The 15,310-nt window shown below is 48.5% G+C and overlaps 1 protein-coding gene across 3 annotated transcripts in view; it reads left to right on the plus strand.

Moving 5' to 3' along the window:
- Positions 1-15,310, plus strand: part of ANO2 (anoctamin 2) — a 343,486-nt gene that overhangs the window by 24,895 nt on the left and 303,281 nt on the right. The gene's annotated exons all lie outside the window — the stretch shown is intronic.

Consider the following 15,310-nt stretch of genomic DNA (forward strand, 5'->3'; position numbering starts at 1 on the left):
GGCTTTGTTCTGGAAGGTGACATTTTTTTATCTGCTGGGCAAAACAGATTCGAAAACTTGAGAAAGAGTATAGCTGGTGCCTCTGATCCCAGGTGGTGGTGGTGGTAGGGATGTGCCAGTTTGTTCTGTGGGCGCTGGCCTAGTTAGAGATTGGAGGCAAGACATTTCTTCCTGGTGTTCAAAGACCCCGTCCTGTGGACTTCTTCAAATGGTTTCCTTTGGATGAAGACCCAGATTGCCTGTTGAACTTTGGATCACATTCCTCTATAGGAGATACACTAAGGAATGTGCTTGCCTGGGGCCCTCTGAGGGAGGTGGTTAATTGGCATCTGAACATTGGACATGTTTTTATCAACTTGTGAGCTACATATGTCCTCACCTCTGGTCAGTAGCAGCCTAAGGGAATCTATGGAAATCCATTTATCTACATATTCATCTGTCCATCTTTCCATACATTCATTTATCCATCGATCCATTTCTTCATATCACAGTGATCTTTTAGAGATGACCTGCCCTAAACATCCTCTCCAGACTCATCTTCTACCCATCCTACCCTCTCGCACCTGCTCCAGCCCATTGGCCTTATCTTGGTTGTGTGTTGGTTACCCTTACCTCAGGGCCTTTGCACTGGTTGTCCTTTCTGCCTTGGGTACCCTTCCCCAAACCCATGCATGTTCAGTCTCTCACTTCAGACTTCTGTGTAAATGTCACCTCTTTCCAGACATCTTCCTGACCATCCTAACTAAGATCCTTCCACCCTATCCCTCCATTCCTTGACTGTGCTTTAGTTTGCTTCATCACACTTAGCATTACTACCTGAAACAACATGATGGATTTTTGTTTTTTATCTGTGCCCCAACCAGCTTCATGAAGGCAGGGGTCTTGTTTGGTTCATTCCTGTATTCTCAGTACCTACGACAGAGTCTGAAGAACAAAGTGTAGTAGGTGCTTTAGTTAGTTGAATGAATAAGTGATTTCCCTGAATCTTAGGTTCCTCATCTGCAAAATTGTTAAATGCCCTACTGGGCTGTAGTTTTAGAGGTCCCATCCATAGATGGGGCAATGAAAACATTTAGCTCCATGTGTAGTATGTAGTAGGTGCTCAATAAATGCTCATTAGGATTATTTTAAATAGAGTCACGCTGAGGGGTGTGGTGACATTCTCATCTGTTTTATAAGATTCAAGTTAATACTATCTCCAAATACTATCCACCCCCCCCCCCCCACGCCGCCAAACTGGAATGTCATTTATCCATTTCTCTGGCCTCAGGAAGGATGGCACGTGGCCTGGCTCAGACCCTTGTCCTGCTGACCTGTGCTGCTTATCTAGACCTTTCAACTAGAAGCTGCTTCTCTCATTCTTTCCACTGATGTAGGGACATTGTGTTCTTTGAGGACTAACTGGGGCTCCCTTACTCTCTTGATTTGTCAGTTTTTGAAACCCAGAGCTCGCTTGATGCCTCAAATTGGAGTCTGGTGGGGAGGCTTCTCGAGGTAATTCTCTTTGAGGATCATACAAGGAGCTCTTGGTACGACCACTTGTGGGAGGCTCAGTCCCCACACCTATCTCTGGGTGTCAGGGAATGGAGGCCCAGGCCTTGTTCAGCTTCTCAGTTGGGAAACAGCATCCTGCTCTGGCACCAACAAGCCTCACAGCCTTAGGTGAATGGCTTGCTCCTTTGTAGTCAGTTTCCATGTCTGTGTAAAGGGGGTTGCAATACATTCTTTATTGAGTTGTTTAAAGATGAAAACAAGACAAGTGAATTAAGTTCTTAGAACAGCAACAGTTGCATGTCACTGCTATTATTATTATTTAGAGTTGCCAGATTTAACAAAGTCAAGATGCCTAGCTACATTTGAATTTCAGTTTAACAGCAAGTAAATTTTTAGCATAAGTATGTCCCAGGAAGTACTTGGGACATACTTGTATACTGAAGAAAATTAGTTGTTGCTGATCAACTCTTAACTACTACTACTGTCAGTATCACTAACCAGCTTTGCTACCCATCAGCAGATTCCATTTTGGTTGCTCTGGGATTTTCCTGGCTTTGGCTCGGAATTACGAAGGCCCAGAAATAGCTCTTGGGACTGACCAGTGTTTGATTGGGGCATGGAGCAGGTCCTGGATGGCTGTCCCTGGTTTGTTTGTTTGTTTATTTATTTAATTAATATAAATTTATTTTTTATTGGTGTTCAATTTGCCAACATATAGAATAACACCCAGTGCTCATCCCGTCAAGTGCCCCCCTCAGTGCCCGTCACCCAGTCACCCCCACCCTCTGCCCACCTCCCCTTCCACCACCCCTAGTTCGTTTCCCAGAGTTAGGAGTCTCTCATGTTCTGTCTCCCTTTCTGATATTTCCCTGGTTTGTAACCAGCTGGAAGCACCTCCCTCCCAGCCTCTCCCCTCCCTCATCCCCTCCCCCTGCTTCAAAGCCCTATGTAACTCTTCTCCATCATGAGACCCTTCCAGGTTACTCAGCTCCTCAGAGCCCCCTTCTGTCATCAGAGCCCCCACCACTTATGTGGCCTTCATAACCTATAATCCTGCAGTGTTGCCTCTCTCTCTCTCTTCTAAAAATTAATTATTGTTAATTTTGGGACCTCTGATGCAGTGTACGATTAACTTAACAGGATGCATCATCATTATAATGGGTCTGCAGGAGGACTCTCTCCTTACTTTCCTAAATACATGCCTTGTTCTTCATTGTCTGCTCTCTCTGCAGGGTGTCCTGCCTGTGTGGTATGTTTCTAGGGCATGTATGGTGGTGTGTTTGCTTTGTGCAAGTTTTTCTTTTTATTATTATTTATTTATTTAAAAAAAAGATTTTATTTATTTATTCATGAGAGAGAGAGAGAGGTAAAGGCATAGGGAGAGGGAGAAGCAGGCTCCATGCAGGGAGCCCGACGTGGGACTCGATCCTGGGACTCCAGGATCACGCCCTGAACCGAAGGCAGATGCTGAACCACTCAGGCATCTCACTTTTTCTTCCTTCCTTCCTTCCTTCCTTCCTTCCTTCCTTCCTTCCTTCCTTCCTTCCTTCCTTCCTTCCTTCCTTCCTTTTTCCCTTTCTTCCTTCCTTCCTTCCTTCCTTCCTTCCTTCCTTCCTTCCTTCCTTCCTTCCTTCCTTCCTTCCTTCCTTTCTTTCTTTCTTTCTTTCTTTCTTTCTTTCTTTCTTTCTTTCTTTCTTTCTTTCTTTCTCTTTCCTTTCTTTCCTTTCTTTTCTTCTTCTTTTTAAGATTTTATTTATTCATGAGAGACACACAGAGAGAGGCAGAGACATAGGCAGAGGGAGAAGCAGGGGATGCAGGACTCAATCCCAGGACCCCAGGATCACGACCTGAGCCAAAGGCAGACACTCAACCACTGAGCCAGGTGTCTCTGTGCAAGTTTTTCATTTAAAAAATAGGCTTTATTGTTTAGAGCAGTTTCAGATTTACAGAGAAACTAAATAGTGTTCCCATATACTCCATACCCAGTTTCCTCTACTGCCAACACCTATGTTAATAGGGTTCTTTTGTCACAATTAATGAACCAGTATTGATATGCCACCATTAACTAAAATCTCTACTTTCTTCAGATTTAGTTTTTACCATTTGTCCTTTTTCTGTTCCAGGATTCCACCCCAGATACCACATTCCATTTAGTTGTCCTGCCTCCTTGGGTTCCACTGGCTATGGCAGTTTCCCAAAACTGTACACATTTTTAATTTACCTAGGAGGCACTCTGTTTTACAACTCATTCTGTTTCTGACTTTTCCTCTCACCCTGTATTTTAAGACCACTCATGTTCTGCATGTGCATCTAATCCATTTTTTCTAATGGATGAGCACTTTGCAGTCACTACAGTCACCTGGTCACTTCCCTAAGGATAACAGGCACACATGTTGCCTCCAGCTGTGTGCCACCCCCACAAGATTGAGTAGAAACTGTCACCTCCTTCTGGGCCAGCACTACTTGATCTTCTCTGGCCCTTCTCCTGTCTCCCTGTCCATGCCACCCTGTTGGTGCTAAACCCTGGCTGGAGATTTATAAGCTGGAGCCTCTGAGGGCCTGAGCAGCTCTTCTAGGGACCTGTTGGGGTCTTCAAAACTCTTCCCTTTGTCAGGATGCCCTGTCTGCCCAGAGCAGCAGCCTGCAGCTGACACCTCACGGGAGCGGGGCTGCTGCCTGGCTGCACCTGGTGGCCGCGTCCAAAGCAGGTGTTGTGGCCCTACCTGCTCAGCTGTCCCTGCCCTTCTGGGTTACACTGCCTTTTAGGTCAGGTTTCAATTTGATTTTAAGATAAATGGAGAGGAAATGGGTTTCTATCAGAGACCCATTAGAAATTATTTGTTTAGCCTTACAGATCAAAAGAACTTTGCATTCATCAAACCCTAATTGAAATATCATAGGAGCCATTTCTGACCCTGGTTGCTCTCTGTGTGTCTTGACTCAGGATGTTGATTGGTGCATACCTTCCATTTGGTGTTTTACTTTTTCATTCCGTGGGCAAAGTTCCATGTATTGGCATTGTCTATGTTCATATTTTAAAGGCTTATTTATTTATTTATTTATTGGAGTTCAATTTGCCAACATATAGCATAACACCCAGTGCTCATCCCATCAAGTGCCCCCCTCAGTGCCCGTCACCCAGTCACCCCCACCCCCCACCCACCTCCCTTTCCACCACCCCTTGTTCGTTTCCCAGAGTTAGGAGTCTCTCATGTTCTGTCACCCTCTCTGATATTTCCCACTCATTTAGTATTTATCAGATGACGAAATGACAGTTTGCATATATGCTTTCTTATGTGTAGCCATTTGATTAAAATTTCATTTAAATACATCCCTGGAGGTGCCTACAGGTGGCAGAGACACCTGCATCCTCGCTGCCAATTTGGATACAGGAGAGCAACCTGTCTGGAGATAGCCATCACCGCCAAGTGGGAAGCTAATGTGAGCATTTGAGGGACTCAGCCATCTCGAGCCTTCAGACGGGGTTGTGGAGTGGGTGGGCTGAATAGACCCTTCTGTGACACACCTCCTCCCAACCTCTTGCCCTGACCCAGACAGTCAGAAGGACAGAGGCAGAGACGCAGATTAAGAACGGGGGATCCCTGGGTGGCGCAGCGGTTTAGCGCCTGCCTTTGGCCCAGGGCGCGATCCTGGAGACCCGGGATCGAATCCCACGTCAGGCTCCCGGTGCATGGAGCCTGCTTCTTCCTCTGCCTGTGTCTCTGCCTGTCTCTCTCACTGTGTGCCTATCATAAATAAATTAAAAAATTAAAAAAAAAAAAAAAAAGAACGGGCACCAGGAGATCCCAGAGCGAGGCTCAGTGCCATGCATGTGGTCGGCCCTGGGGGCATTTGTGGACTTAGGGTATAAAGCCCTCCCCCCTGGCGGGTGCTGGAATTCCAGTAGGCATGGCCCACAGCTTCATCTGTGTGGGCAGCTGGACCTTCTGAAGTGGGAATGGTGAGGAGGGCATTGACAGGGAGGCCAGGGGTCCCCTTGCTCTGGACTAGCTTTCCCGGGCTTGAGGCACCAGAGAACGGACAGCAGAAGCTGCCTTTATTCAGGAGGAGCTGGCATCTCTGCCAGGTCCCTGGGCTGCTGTTGGCAGCGGCAGGCATGGAGAGGCAGAGTGCCAGCTGGGAGGCGCCAGGGGCCCACAGTTTCATTCAGGAGGCAGTGCTCTCCTCTCTGGCCTGGTCTTGGGTGGGATCCTGGAACTGACCAAATCCCTTCCCTTTCTGCAGAGGAGACCCCTCCCCCCAAGCCGTAGGATGGCCCTGACCCCTGACTGTTCACCTGTAGCCCTGGACATCTGACATCTCAACCTGAATTACTGCACTGAGCCAGAGAAATAGGCTAGGGGACATCTGAGATATAGGCCATCGGGATCTCCCACGAGGGCTCATTTAGGGGAAAAAACGTGGGCCGAGAAAATTAGAATGTCTTCTCACTTTCTTAAAACCAGAGGCCACTGTTTCTTGACCTGTCATTACCGCCTGTTCCCACTTCCTTTACAGAAGAGTTTTTATACATCTGATGAAACAGTGTTTGAACGGAGCTGGGGGGACTTGAGGAAATTGTCCTTTATCATTAATCTGTGGTTTTAGGGGAGGAAACCAACTTTCCTGAATGCCTTCAGTGTGCCTGCTAATGTGGATCTTGCTTCCACTTGAGCTCCCTCATTTAGTCCTGGTGAATACCCTGCCAAGTGGCTGTTATCCTCATCTCTTGAAGGAGGTGAGGAAACAGACTCAGAGAGGCTAGTGCTCTGTCCCGGGGACATCTACTAAGTGATCCAGCTGGGATTTGAGCTTCATATGAGCTTTTGGGGTCTTTGTCATTCCAGGGGTGACTGCCAAGCCCTTGATAACACTGTCCTAGTCTTCCTTTCCCAGAATTCTTAGGAGAGGCTCTGGCCAACACAGGGCAAATTCAAATGTGGATTTAATGATGCCCCAGTCCACGCCGTTTCTTGGTGATGGCTGCTGTGCTCTCACAAGTGCAGGTGGGGAGCACTTGGTGCTGCTGTCGACTTGTGCTAATGACTGAGGACAATGTGGTGATTTCCCCCAGGCTTTGCCTGTGTTCCTATCCCGTGTGCCCCACCTGGAGGCCACATGTGGTCCTCACCTGCCTCTCTTTGCTACCCCCAGGGGCCCTCCAGAGGACACAACAGAGACAACCCCAGCAACCCCTGCCCCTGGGACTGCACAGCTGAGCAGAGCGGAGCCTCCGCAGGGCTGGCTGGATCTCATCTCCCGGGGAGCTGGGGGCTCTTGGCAGCCTGGGGTGTGTTACAGAGAGAAGTCGGGGTAGGGGAAGGCAAGCCCCCCAAAACTGGGTACGGATTTCCTTTTCCAAGGAGTTTAAAAAATTAACAGTATTCTCACTTGATGCTAATAGCAATCCCATGGAGGTGGTTGGAGCAGCTCACGTCCCCTCATCATGAGAAACATAAAATGCCTTGTTAAGCTGGTGAAGAGCCGGGCTGTGCCTTGCAACTGCTCCCCCTGTTCTCTTAAAATGACTGTCCAAGGGCGGCATTTTGTCTACATGGTCCCCTACCCGGAGATGAGCAGTGTCAGGGTTGTGAAAGAGGTCAGGCAGTGGGGGTCTAGTGGAAGGCAGGCTGAGAGTTTCTGCAGGGGATGGAGGTGGCTGGGGTGTGGCTTCCATTCAGGTCCAGAGCTCTCTAGGATTCCTCAAAAGGGGCTGGAAGGAATGTTGGGGCGTTGACTTGCCAGTCCCACCCTACAGAACAGAGGATGAGGACCAGTGTCTGGCCTGGCCGAGGCCCTCCCCTTCTCCTAGCCAGAGCATCACCCCAGCCAGCTGTGTGTCCTGCTATTGAGGTCCAGAGACATCCAGGAGTCATATCTGATGCTTGGTAGGCGATGAGGATGGTTCTGGGGCTGCTTCTAGCCTGATATGTCTCCTCACCGAAGACAAGGTCTCTCTGCCCCCCAGGTCAACTCATAAGGGTGCCTCGATACCTCATATCTGATGACCCTGGGGCTATGAGGCAGCGTCAGGACCTCTTAAACCTTGGGGTTTCTGAGAATAGAATTCAGGGGCAGAATTAATAAACTTGGCTTTATTTTCACCAACACTTAACTAGAACTTAGCATTTACTTCAATTAAGGATATAGGCACAGGGGCACCTGGGTGGTGCAATCAGTTGGGTGTCCAGCTCTTGGTGTCAGCTCAGGTCATGATCTTGAGGTCCTGGGATTGAGCCCCATGGTGGGCTCCATGCTTAGCACAGGGTCTGCTTGAAGTTCTCTCTCCTTCTTTCTCTGCCTCTCCTTCTCATGCTGGTTGTCTCTGGCTCTCTGTCTCTCTAAAATAAATAAATCTTAAAAAAAAAAAAGGATATAGGCACAAACCTACATTACTATGAGTTCCTGAGAGTTTGTCGTGGATAGAAATCACACAGACTTGTATTGCATTGAAGAGTTGTTGCACAAATCTCCAATAGCATGTTACTCATCATTGCTTTGAAATTATGACAGTTTTGAGATATGCTGCTAGGTCTTGCTATCTAACGTGTTGATAAGGAAGCAAGTATATGACTATATTTTACATTTAAATGTTTTAGTGATTATATTTGTATATGCATAGTCCTTCCTTATATTTTACACATCTAAAAATATTCTGAGAAGGGGTCTCTAGATTTTAGCTGTCTTAGGGCTCCAAGGCCCAAATAAGATTATGAACCCCTGAACATAATCCCTAAGACTTAGGAGAAACCAGGCATTGAGTGGTGGTCTCACCTGGCTGCTGTGGGAAGGGAGGAGAGCACATGCAGACACACACTGGCTACTCTCTGGAGACGGCTGGCCCAGAGAAGATTCCTGAGGAGTCCTGAGGCAGGGGCCTAATTTGAGGGGCATGTCAGCTGAGCACACTTGTGACATCAGCTGAACCTTACATACTGCCCCTGCTATTTGGGGCCTGCATGGCTAATTGCATTTGGAAGCATGTGCTTTAGTCCATGATGTGCTTGAACCCAAGGACATGGAGAGGAAAGAGGGCTGAGCTGAGTGCCAGAAGACCTGGGTTCTAGGTGCTGTTCTGCCACCAACTGGCTTCTTTTTGGACCTTGACTTCCTCATCTGGAAAAGGAGAAGGTTGGGCACCATCAGGGATTCTCAGACTGTGTGTTTGAGCATACTAGCTTCCTGTGACTTACACTGATGTAGTCGGTGCTAAACTGATACTGTCTTCTCATTTAACTGGAAAATTGCAGCGATAAAGGTAATTCTCAATTTAAAATTATTCTTAGGGGTGTCTGGGTGGTTCAGTTGGTTGAGCGTCCAACTCTTGATTTTGACTCAGGTCTTGAGCTCAGGGTTGTGAGATCGAGCCCCACGTTGGGCTCTTTCCTGGCTGTGAAGACTGCTTAAGATTCTCTTTCTCTCCCTCTGCCCCACTTCTTCCTCCCCCACCCCAATTTTTTTCCCCCTTAAACCTTTGGAGGCTGCCTGCCCTGAAGTACTTGCTGAGGGCAAAGGAAATGGATGAGAAGTACAAGGATATTAATGGGAAAACTTAGGATTGGCCAGTCATGTTTGGTTTTGCAACTTCGTTTCGGTTATAGTTTTTTGTTGCCTATCTTGTGAGTTTTTCCACTAAAGTTTGTCTTTGTTTGAACGTTGGGATTAAGCATGTTGGTATTGGAAGGACCTTTGTAAAGGGTTCTGCACTGTGGCCTGGAGGTATCTGAACAGCTCCTGTGGGGCTCCAGGGCCCCTGCCTGGTTGAGCATTTGTGAACATATGGCACCTGGAGATGCATTCTGCTAAGAAGGCTGACCTTTGTTCTGGATGAGCAAACGGTTAGTGGATTGGTGAGTCTGAGCGGGGTGATTGCTCTTCTTCAGGGGAGATAATGCTCATGTTTACTTCACACCACAAACCAAAGCAATAGTGCCCTGATACATTCCCAGCCTTCCCTGTTCTGTGTGCCCTGACTATGAGGAGGACAAACCAACAGTACTTTGGAAGTAAAGGAAGAAGAGCTGGCAGGGTTGTTAGCCATGTCACCATCTTCTGAAGCAGACAGTGCACTGTGGAGACCCCACCTTCCTTGACCCTCCACCCCTGTTGACATGGAGCTCAGCTAAGGCAAGAGCGCTGTGAATCTCCCCAGCAAGAGTCATGAAGATTGCCATTTATGGTGTGATGGCTCCGAAGAAGCCCTGGGTGGATTCTTATGTCTTCCACAATGTGTTCACCATCCGGTGAGCATCGCGGTTTGGGGGTCTCATCTGCTGCATACCAGCCCACTGGGGATAACCACCAGATGCCGTGTCCAGCTCAGCAGTCTAAGGGGCTGGGTGACCCCTGGCATTCTCCTAACTGTCTTCTTGAGTTTCCAGTCAGGAATCCATCCATGGCTGTCAGGTGTCGAAGGGTGGAGTATGTCTGGCTGTGAATGTTTTAGCTAAAGCTGTTTCTCCCTTCTCTCTGAAATTGTCCAGCCCAGGGAACTTACACTTAGCTCATCCACAGGCCCTGGGAGGGTAGAGGCTTCCCAGGCTGCAGAGAGGGCCTGTGGCGTTTTAGCACCTTTTTAGGAACAGGAAGTCAGAAGGAGTGGAATTTGATGGGTATGCTGTTCTGTTGTGTTTTCTTGGTCAAGTGCAGACATAGGAACCCCAAAGGCTTTGGAGCTGAAGCCCCGAGGCCCTAAGGTTTTGCGTGGGTTTGCTGCTGGCTCCCTACACACCCCACCCATCCCTGGTTACAGAGCTGTGTGTGTTGCTATGTACTGTTCTCACTGTGCACCATGGGGTTGGGGGTGGGGGCATTCAGACCAGTTCATGCCATGGTCTATGAGCAGGGCCTGGGAGCCCCAGCTCTGCTAGTGGAATGTTTTAGAACACCAGTGGCTTTCGGTAGGAGTTACTTCCTGTGAGTTACGTGGACCTGCCCAGCAGCAGAATGTAGTGGGAAGAATTTGGTGTGTGGAGGGCAACAAGTAGGATTCACTGGCATGTGCTTTGGGGCAAGTTTGTCAGCCATGCTGCGTCGGTTTTCTTATTTGAGACCTGTAGCCGGCACCTTCCCCAGGTGAAAATACTTCATATTCCTCTTTGCCTTGGGTTTTCCATCTGCCAATGGGCTTGAGTTGGCTCTCCCACCTGTCCATGCTTTGCTTTAATTTTTAATTTTTTTAACCCCCCTATGAGGTGAGTTGAATTTCTTCCCCATGTTCCAAATGAATGAAAATGCCTGTTGTGTGGATTTGGCACCCCCAAAGAGAGGAGGGGGTGCAGGGAGTTTACTGTCTAGCCAGGAGACGAGAGACTCATGAGGGCACATGTGCTGACTGAGGCTTTTCTGGGTCAGAAAGTCTTACAATTTCAGTTTTCTGAATACCATGATTGTAATTTTGGATACCATTGCTTACCAGTTTCAAGATTTTCAGGATAGGCATTTACTATCTATACTGTTAGTTGTTGAATGTTTTTGCTAAAATGGCTCACTTTTAAAGCTTAAATTTATTTTAAAAGGAAATATTATGTTGTTATAATTGGAGAACCAATATCACTGACCAACAAATAGACAATACTGCAAAAATAAACCACACCAGTGATAAAATAAGCTTATTAATTCCTGGCTGGATGCAGCTGGCTGAAGATCTCAGGCTGGGGGACCTGCTCCATCTTCCTTGAGAAAGGAAGCTTCACTAATGTCGGAGATATTGAAGGTATATTGGCATCTAACCAAGACTTTATCTTTGCAGAGTGATTGGAAAGGGGCTTTTTCACTATTTAAAAATGGTCTTTTAAAAAATATTTATTTATTTTAGAGAGAGGGAGGGGGAGAGAGCACACACATATGTATGCATGAGTGGCAGAGAGGCAGAGGGAGAGAATCCTCAAGCAGACTCCCCACTGAGGGCAGAGCCTAATGTGAAGCTTGGTCCCAAGACCCTGAGATCATGACCTGAGCTGAAACCAAGAGTTGGACTTGGCTTTACCCACCAAGCCACTCGGCACTCCTAAAAATGCTATTTAATACTCTGTTGTGTCTATTACATGATGCTCCTTGTTCCATGTTCCATGGTTGGGCAACATCACCGAAGCACTTAGCATACCCTCTGAGCTTCACTTGTCCCTAGATAGACTGAAGACTTTGTAATGTTCTGCTTTCTTTATTTCTTTGTACAGTGTCTGGCACATAGTAAATACTAAACAGTGTTTGTTGAATTGATTCAAAGCATAATGTGTTAGCATAGACAGTAAGTACACTGTAGCACTGAGGGGAGGGATGGATCCATAAGAGTTGGGCTTGGCAAGGGAGGCTTTCCAGAGATGGGCCCCTCTCACAGCCACTTGGAACCTGTCCCTTCATTGCTCCCTCATGAGCCCTTTTCCTCCTTGGTTTTCTTACCTCCTTCTCCAACCAGGGAAGAAAATACCACAGCAACCTGCTTCCCCCTCAGAGCCACCCCCCCAAAGAGAAGGCTGAGGGGAGCCAAGACAGGGGTGGAGGAGTGGGAGGAGGGAGGTTGGGGGATGGAGGGGGGCCAGGGTGGAAGGGGGATGGTGGGGGCATGTCAGGAGACCTGTGGGCTAAGCCTGAGCCCTTACAGGCTGCCCTCAGGTCCAGCATTAAGGGGAGTCTGGTGCCCTTCCCAGGGCAGAAGCTGAGCCCTGGGGGTTGTAGGCTATCCTCTTCTCTCATTCCATCCTCCTTGCTCTCTAGCTGCTTCCCTTTCTTCTTTTTGTCAGCAGCCTCTAGCCCTGCACCTGTGGGTGGATCCCACAGCCCTGAAGACCACTGCAGTGAAGAACTTAGTGGTGGTTGTGCTTATCTGTGATGTGATTATACAGTCATCTAGGAAAAGACACAGGCACCATTGGCTGTGGACACTGTGTCAGTAGCTGCCTGCATGACCCATGGCTCTGCCCTGAAGGCCCCTCTGGCATTGGGACCCGACTGTCATCCAGTTTCTAGTAGTCCCAGTGTTGCCAGGGATGGGGGCAGTGGTATCTGTTCTCTCCCTCCCACGGTGGGAGTCTGGACCCTTCCCTCCCTGAACATCTTGCTGCTGCTAAGTTATTAGTAATGACCACCATTACTTCCACTGTGCTCGGTCCATCAAGGAACTAATTTAATCCCTTTAACAACCCTCTGGAGTATTTACCGTGACTATCCCTCTCTTGTAGAAGAGAACGGTGAGATTACCTGTCTTGGTCAAGGTCAAACAGCTGGTGTCAGATAGGGATGCAGACAGACCCTGGGTCTGAGCTCTCAGTCCCTGTGATGTCCGGCCTCTCCAGGATGCTTCTGTCACCTGGGCATAGGTGGGGGAGGGATGGCCTTATTCTTGCCATTGGGGTTGCTAGCAGTAAAGCAGGGTCAGGATTGGAGAAGGCAGCCTCTGAACTGGACAGTCGTCTCTGCTCACCTTCTTGCTCCCTGTGGTATACACACCTGTCTTCCCTCCTGTCTGCATGGTGGGGGGGGGAGTCATGAATTGGGGAAGAGTTGCACCCCACAGATACCTTTTAATTACAAGGTTTGTAATTTGCGTCTGTTGCAAGAATCTATCTGCTCAGGACTGGCCCTGAGTCCATTACATGGCGTGGAGCCAGCAGGCAGGGATGAGAGGCAGCACGTTGCCCAGGAGGGTGAGGCTGGAGGGGGCTGGGGAAACAGCAAGAACTGGGGAGCACAGGGTCCCAAGCTTCTTGAGGCCCCAGCAGGGAGGACAGTGAACCCAGGTTGCAGGTCAGCTTCCACGGGAAGCAGGGCGGGGACGACCTCTAGGTATGTGTACTGCCCTTTCCTGCCTTCAGGCTTCGGAGTGGGTCTGGGGTGACCAGGAGACATCGGTCTTGAGCATGCTCAGCCTTCCTTCCTTGTGGTTTCTCCCTGCCTGGTTTTGCCATCACTCAACATCCTCTGCATATACTCTCAGGTCTTTCCTTCAGATCCTTCATGTAACCCTGCTTTTAGTAGCTGCACCCTAATGGGGGATCAAAGCCTCAGGCTTTTGGGCACCAGCAAGTGGAGCGGGGCTCTGGAAATCACACCCTGCTGGCTCTATTTCCAAGAGCTTTGGCCCCAGACGGGCCTCCCTCCTTCCTTTGCCCCCAGCTGTCATAAGCCGCTTACCTTAGAGCCTAATGCCCTAACAGCCAGGCAACATTTGGGATGGAATGCCCTTAAGTGCAGAGGCCTCTCTGCTGATCTGGGATGAGGGAGGAGGACGCGGTCAGTACATCTGGGGAGGTCAGTGTTTAATGAAGGAAACAGGAGGCAGACGGTTTTTCAGGGTCATGTGGGATGACCCCTGTAAATGCACAGGTTTCTTCCATGTGTGGCTACTTACAGAGGGTGAGTGGTTAATCTGCTCACAGCCTCCTGCATTCTGGGTCATTCCCTCCCACTGTTAGGATGCTCAGGAAATGGAAGCTAATTCAGTCATTAATCTTAGCCTAAGCCACGCTGAATCGGACAGAGACACTTGGATCTTCCTCCCTCAGACGCAGAGTGTAATACTCTCCAGGACCAAAGGGCTGTGGTTGATCCAGCTGCTCCCACCTTCACTAGTTTGGGTAATGGCAAACTGCCCAGACCTCATCTGGGTATACGTAGGTACACATCCTAACTGTCCTGCAGTAGTGACTCGGACCAAGGGGAACAGGGCTGGAAGGTTTCCTGAAGGAGAAAGTTCTCATGTAAGCAAAGTTGGAATGCCAGGCTGAATCTGAATCCCAGCTCAGCCACCAAGCAATGGATAAGCTTGGGCAAACTGTATGACATCTCCTGTCCCTTTGGTTTTCTCACTGGATCTCTTTGAGTGGTTTCGAGGAAACATCTGACACATGGTGGACACATAATATTGGTCAGGAAGGGGCACCTGGGTGACTCAGTGGTTGAGCATCTGCCTTTGGCTCAGGGTGTGATCCTGGGGTCCTGGGATCAAGTCCCATATCGGGCTCCCCTCAGGAAGCCTGCTTCTCCCACTGCCCATCTCTGCCTCTCTCTGTGTGTCTTTCATGAATAATTAGGTAGAATGTTAAAAAAAATATTGGTCAAGGAAATGAGATTCAGGGAGATGACACCCCTAAAGCACTATGAGCAGTGCCTGGCATTTGCCAGAGGTTCAGCTTTGGTTGCTATTCTAGTTCCTTAATCTCCGGTCCAGAGATCTCTAAAGAACTTTTGTCTTTTTCTGGCCTCTAGGCCAACCTGTCTATAAATGAGATGCAGTCTTCCATCCAAATGAGGCCCAGCCCTCTTCTGGTCTGGCTTCACGGACCAGTGGCAGACTCTAACACCTGCCTGCTGTCCACATGCTCTGGAGAGCCCTTCTTTAAAAGCCCCCCCCCCCCTTCATCTTTCTAGAGTCTCTGGAAAGCTCTCTCAAGAGCTAAGACCCAATGTCCAATACCTTACCAGCAGGCTGACTGGTCTCCTGGAAGCCTCACCTGGAATCATAGAGACTTTTGTCTTCCTGGGCCTGTGACTAGGTCTTCAATCTATGCTCTGGGTTGAGCTGACAGTGTCACTTATTACACTGAATACCTGATTTTAAAATCCTCATCCAACTTGAAGTGTTTATATAGTAGTCCTTTTTTGAAGTGAATAGTCAGTGTCATTTATCTGCTTTCTAAACCCGGACTTTCAAATCTCAAACTTCCCTTCCTCCTTCAAGGGAGGCACTCCTGTACCTTTCTCATGTGCTTTGGTGAGAAATGGCATACACTGTACAGCTCTAAGCACAGTCTAGCCTATCAACCTATGGGAAGAAGGGGGAATATAAACCAGTTCTTTTGCTCGCTTGTGCAGTATC

Source organism: Canis lupus, chromosome 25 (assembly GCF_048164855.1).
Source record: "Canis lupus baileyi chromosome 25, mCanLup2.hap1, whole genome shotgun sequence".
Lineage (NCBI taxonomy): Eukaryota > Metazoa > Chordata > Mammalia > Carnivora > Canidae > Canis > Canis lupus.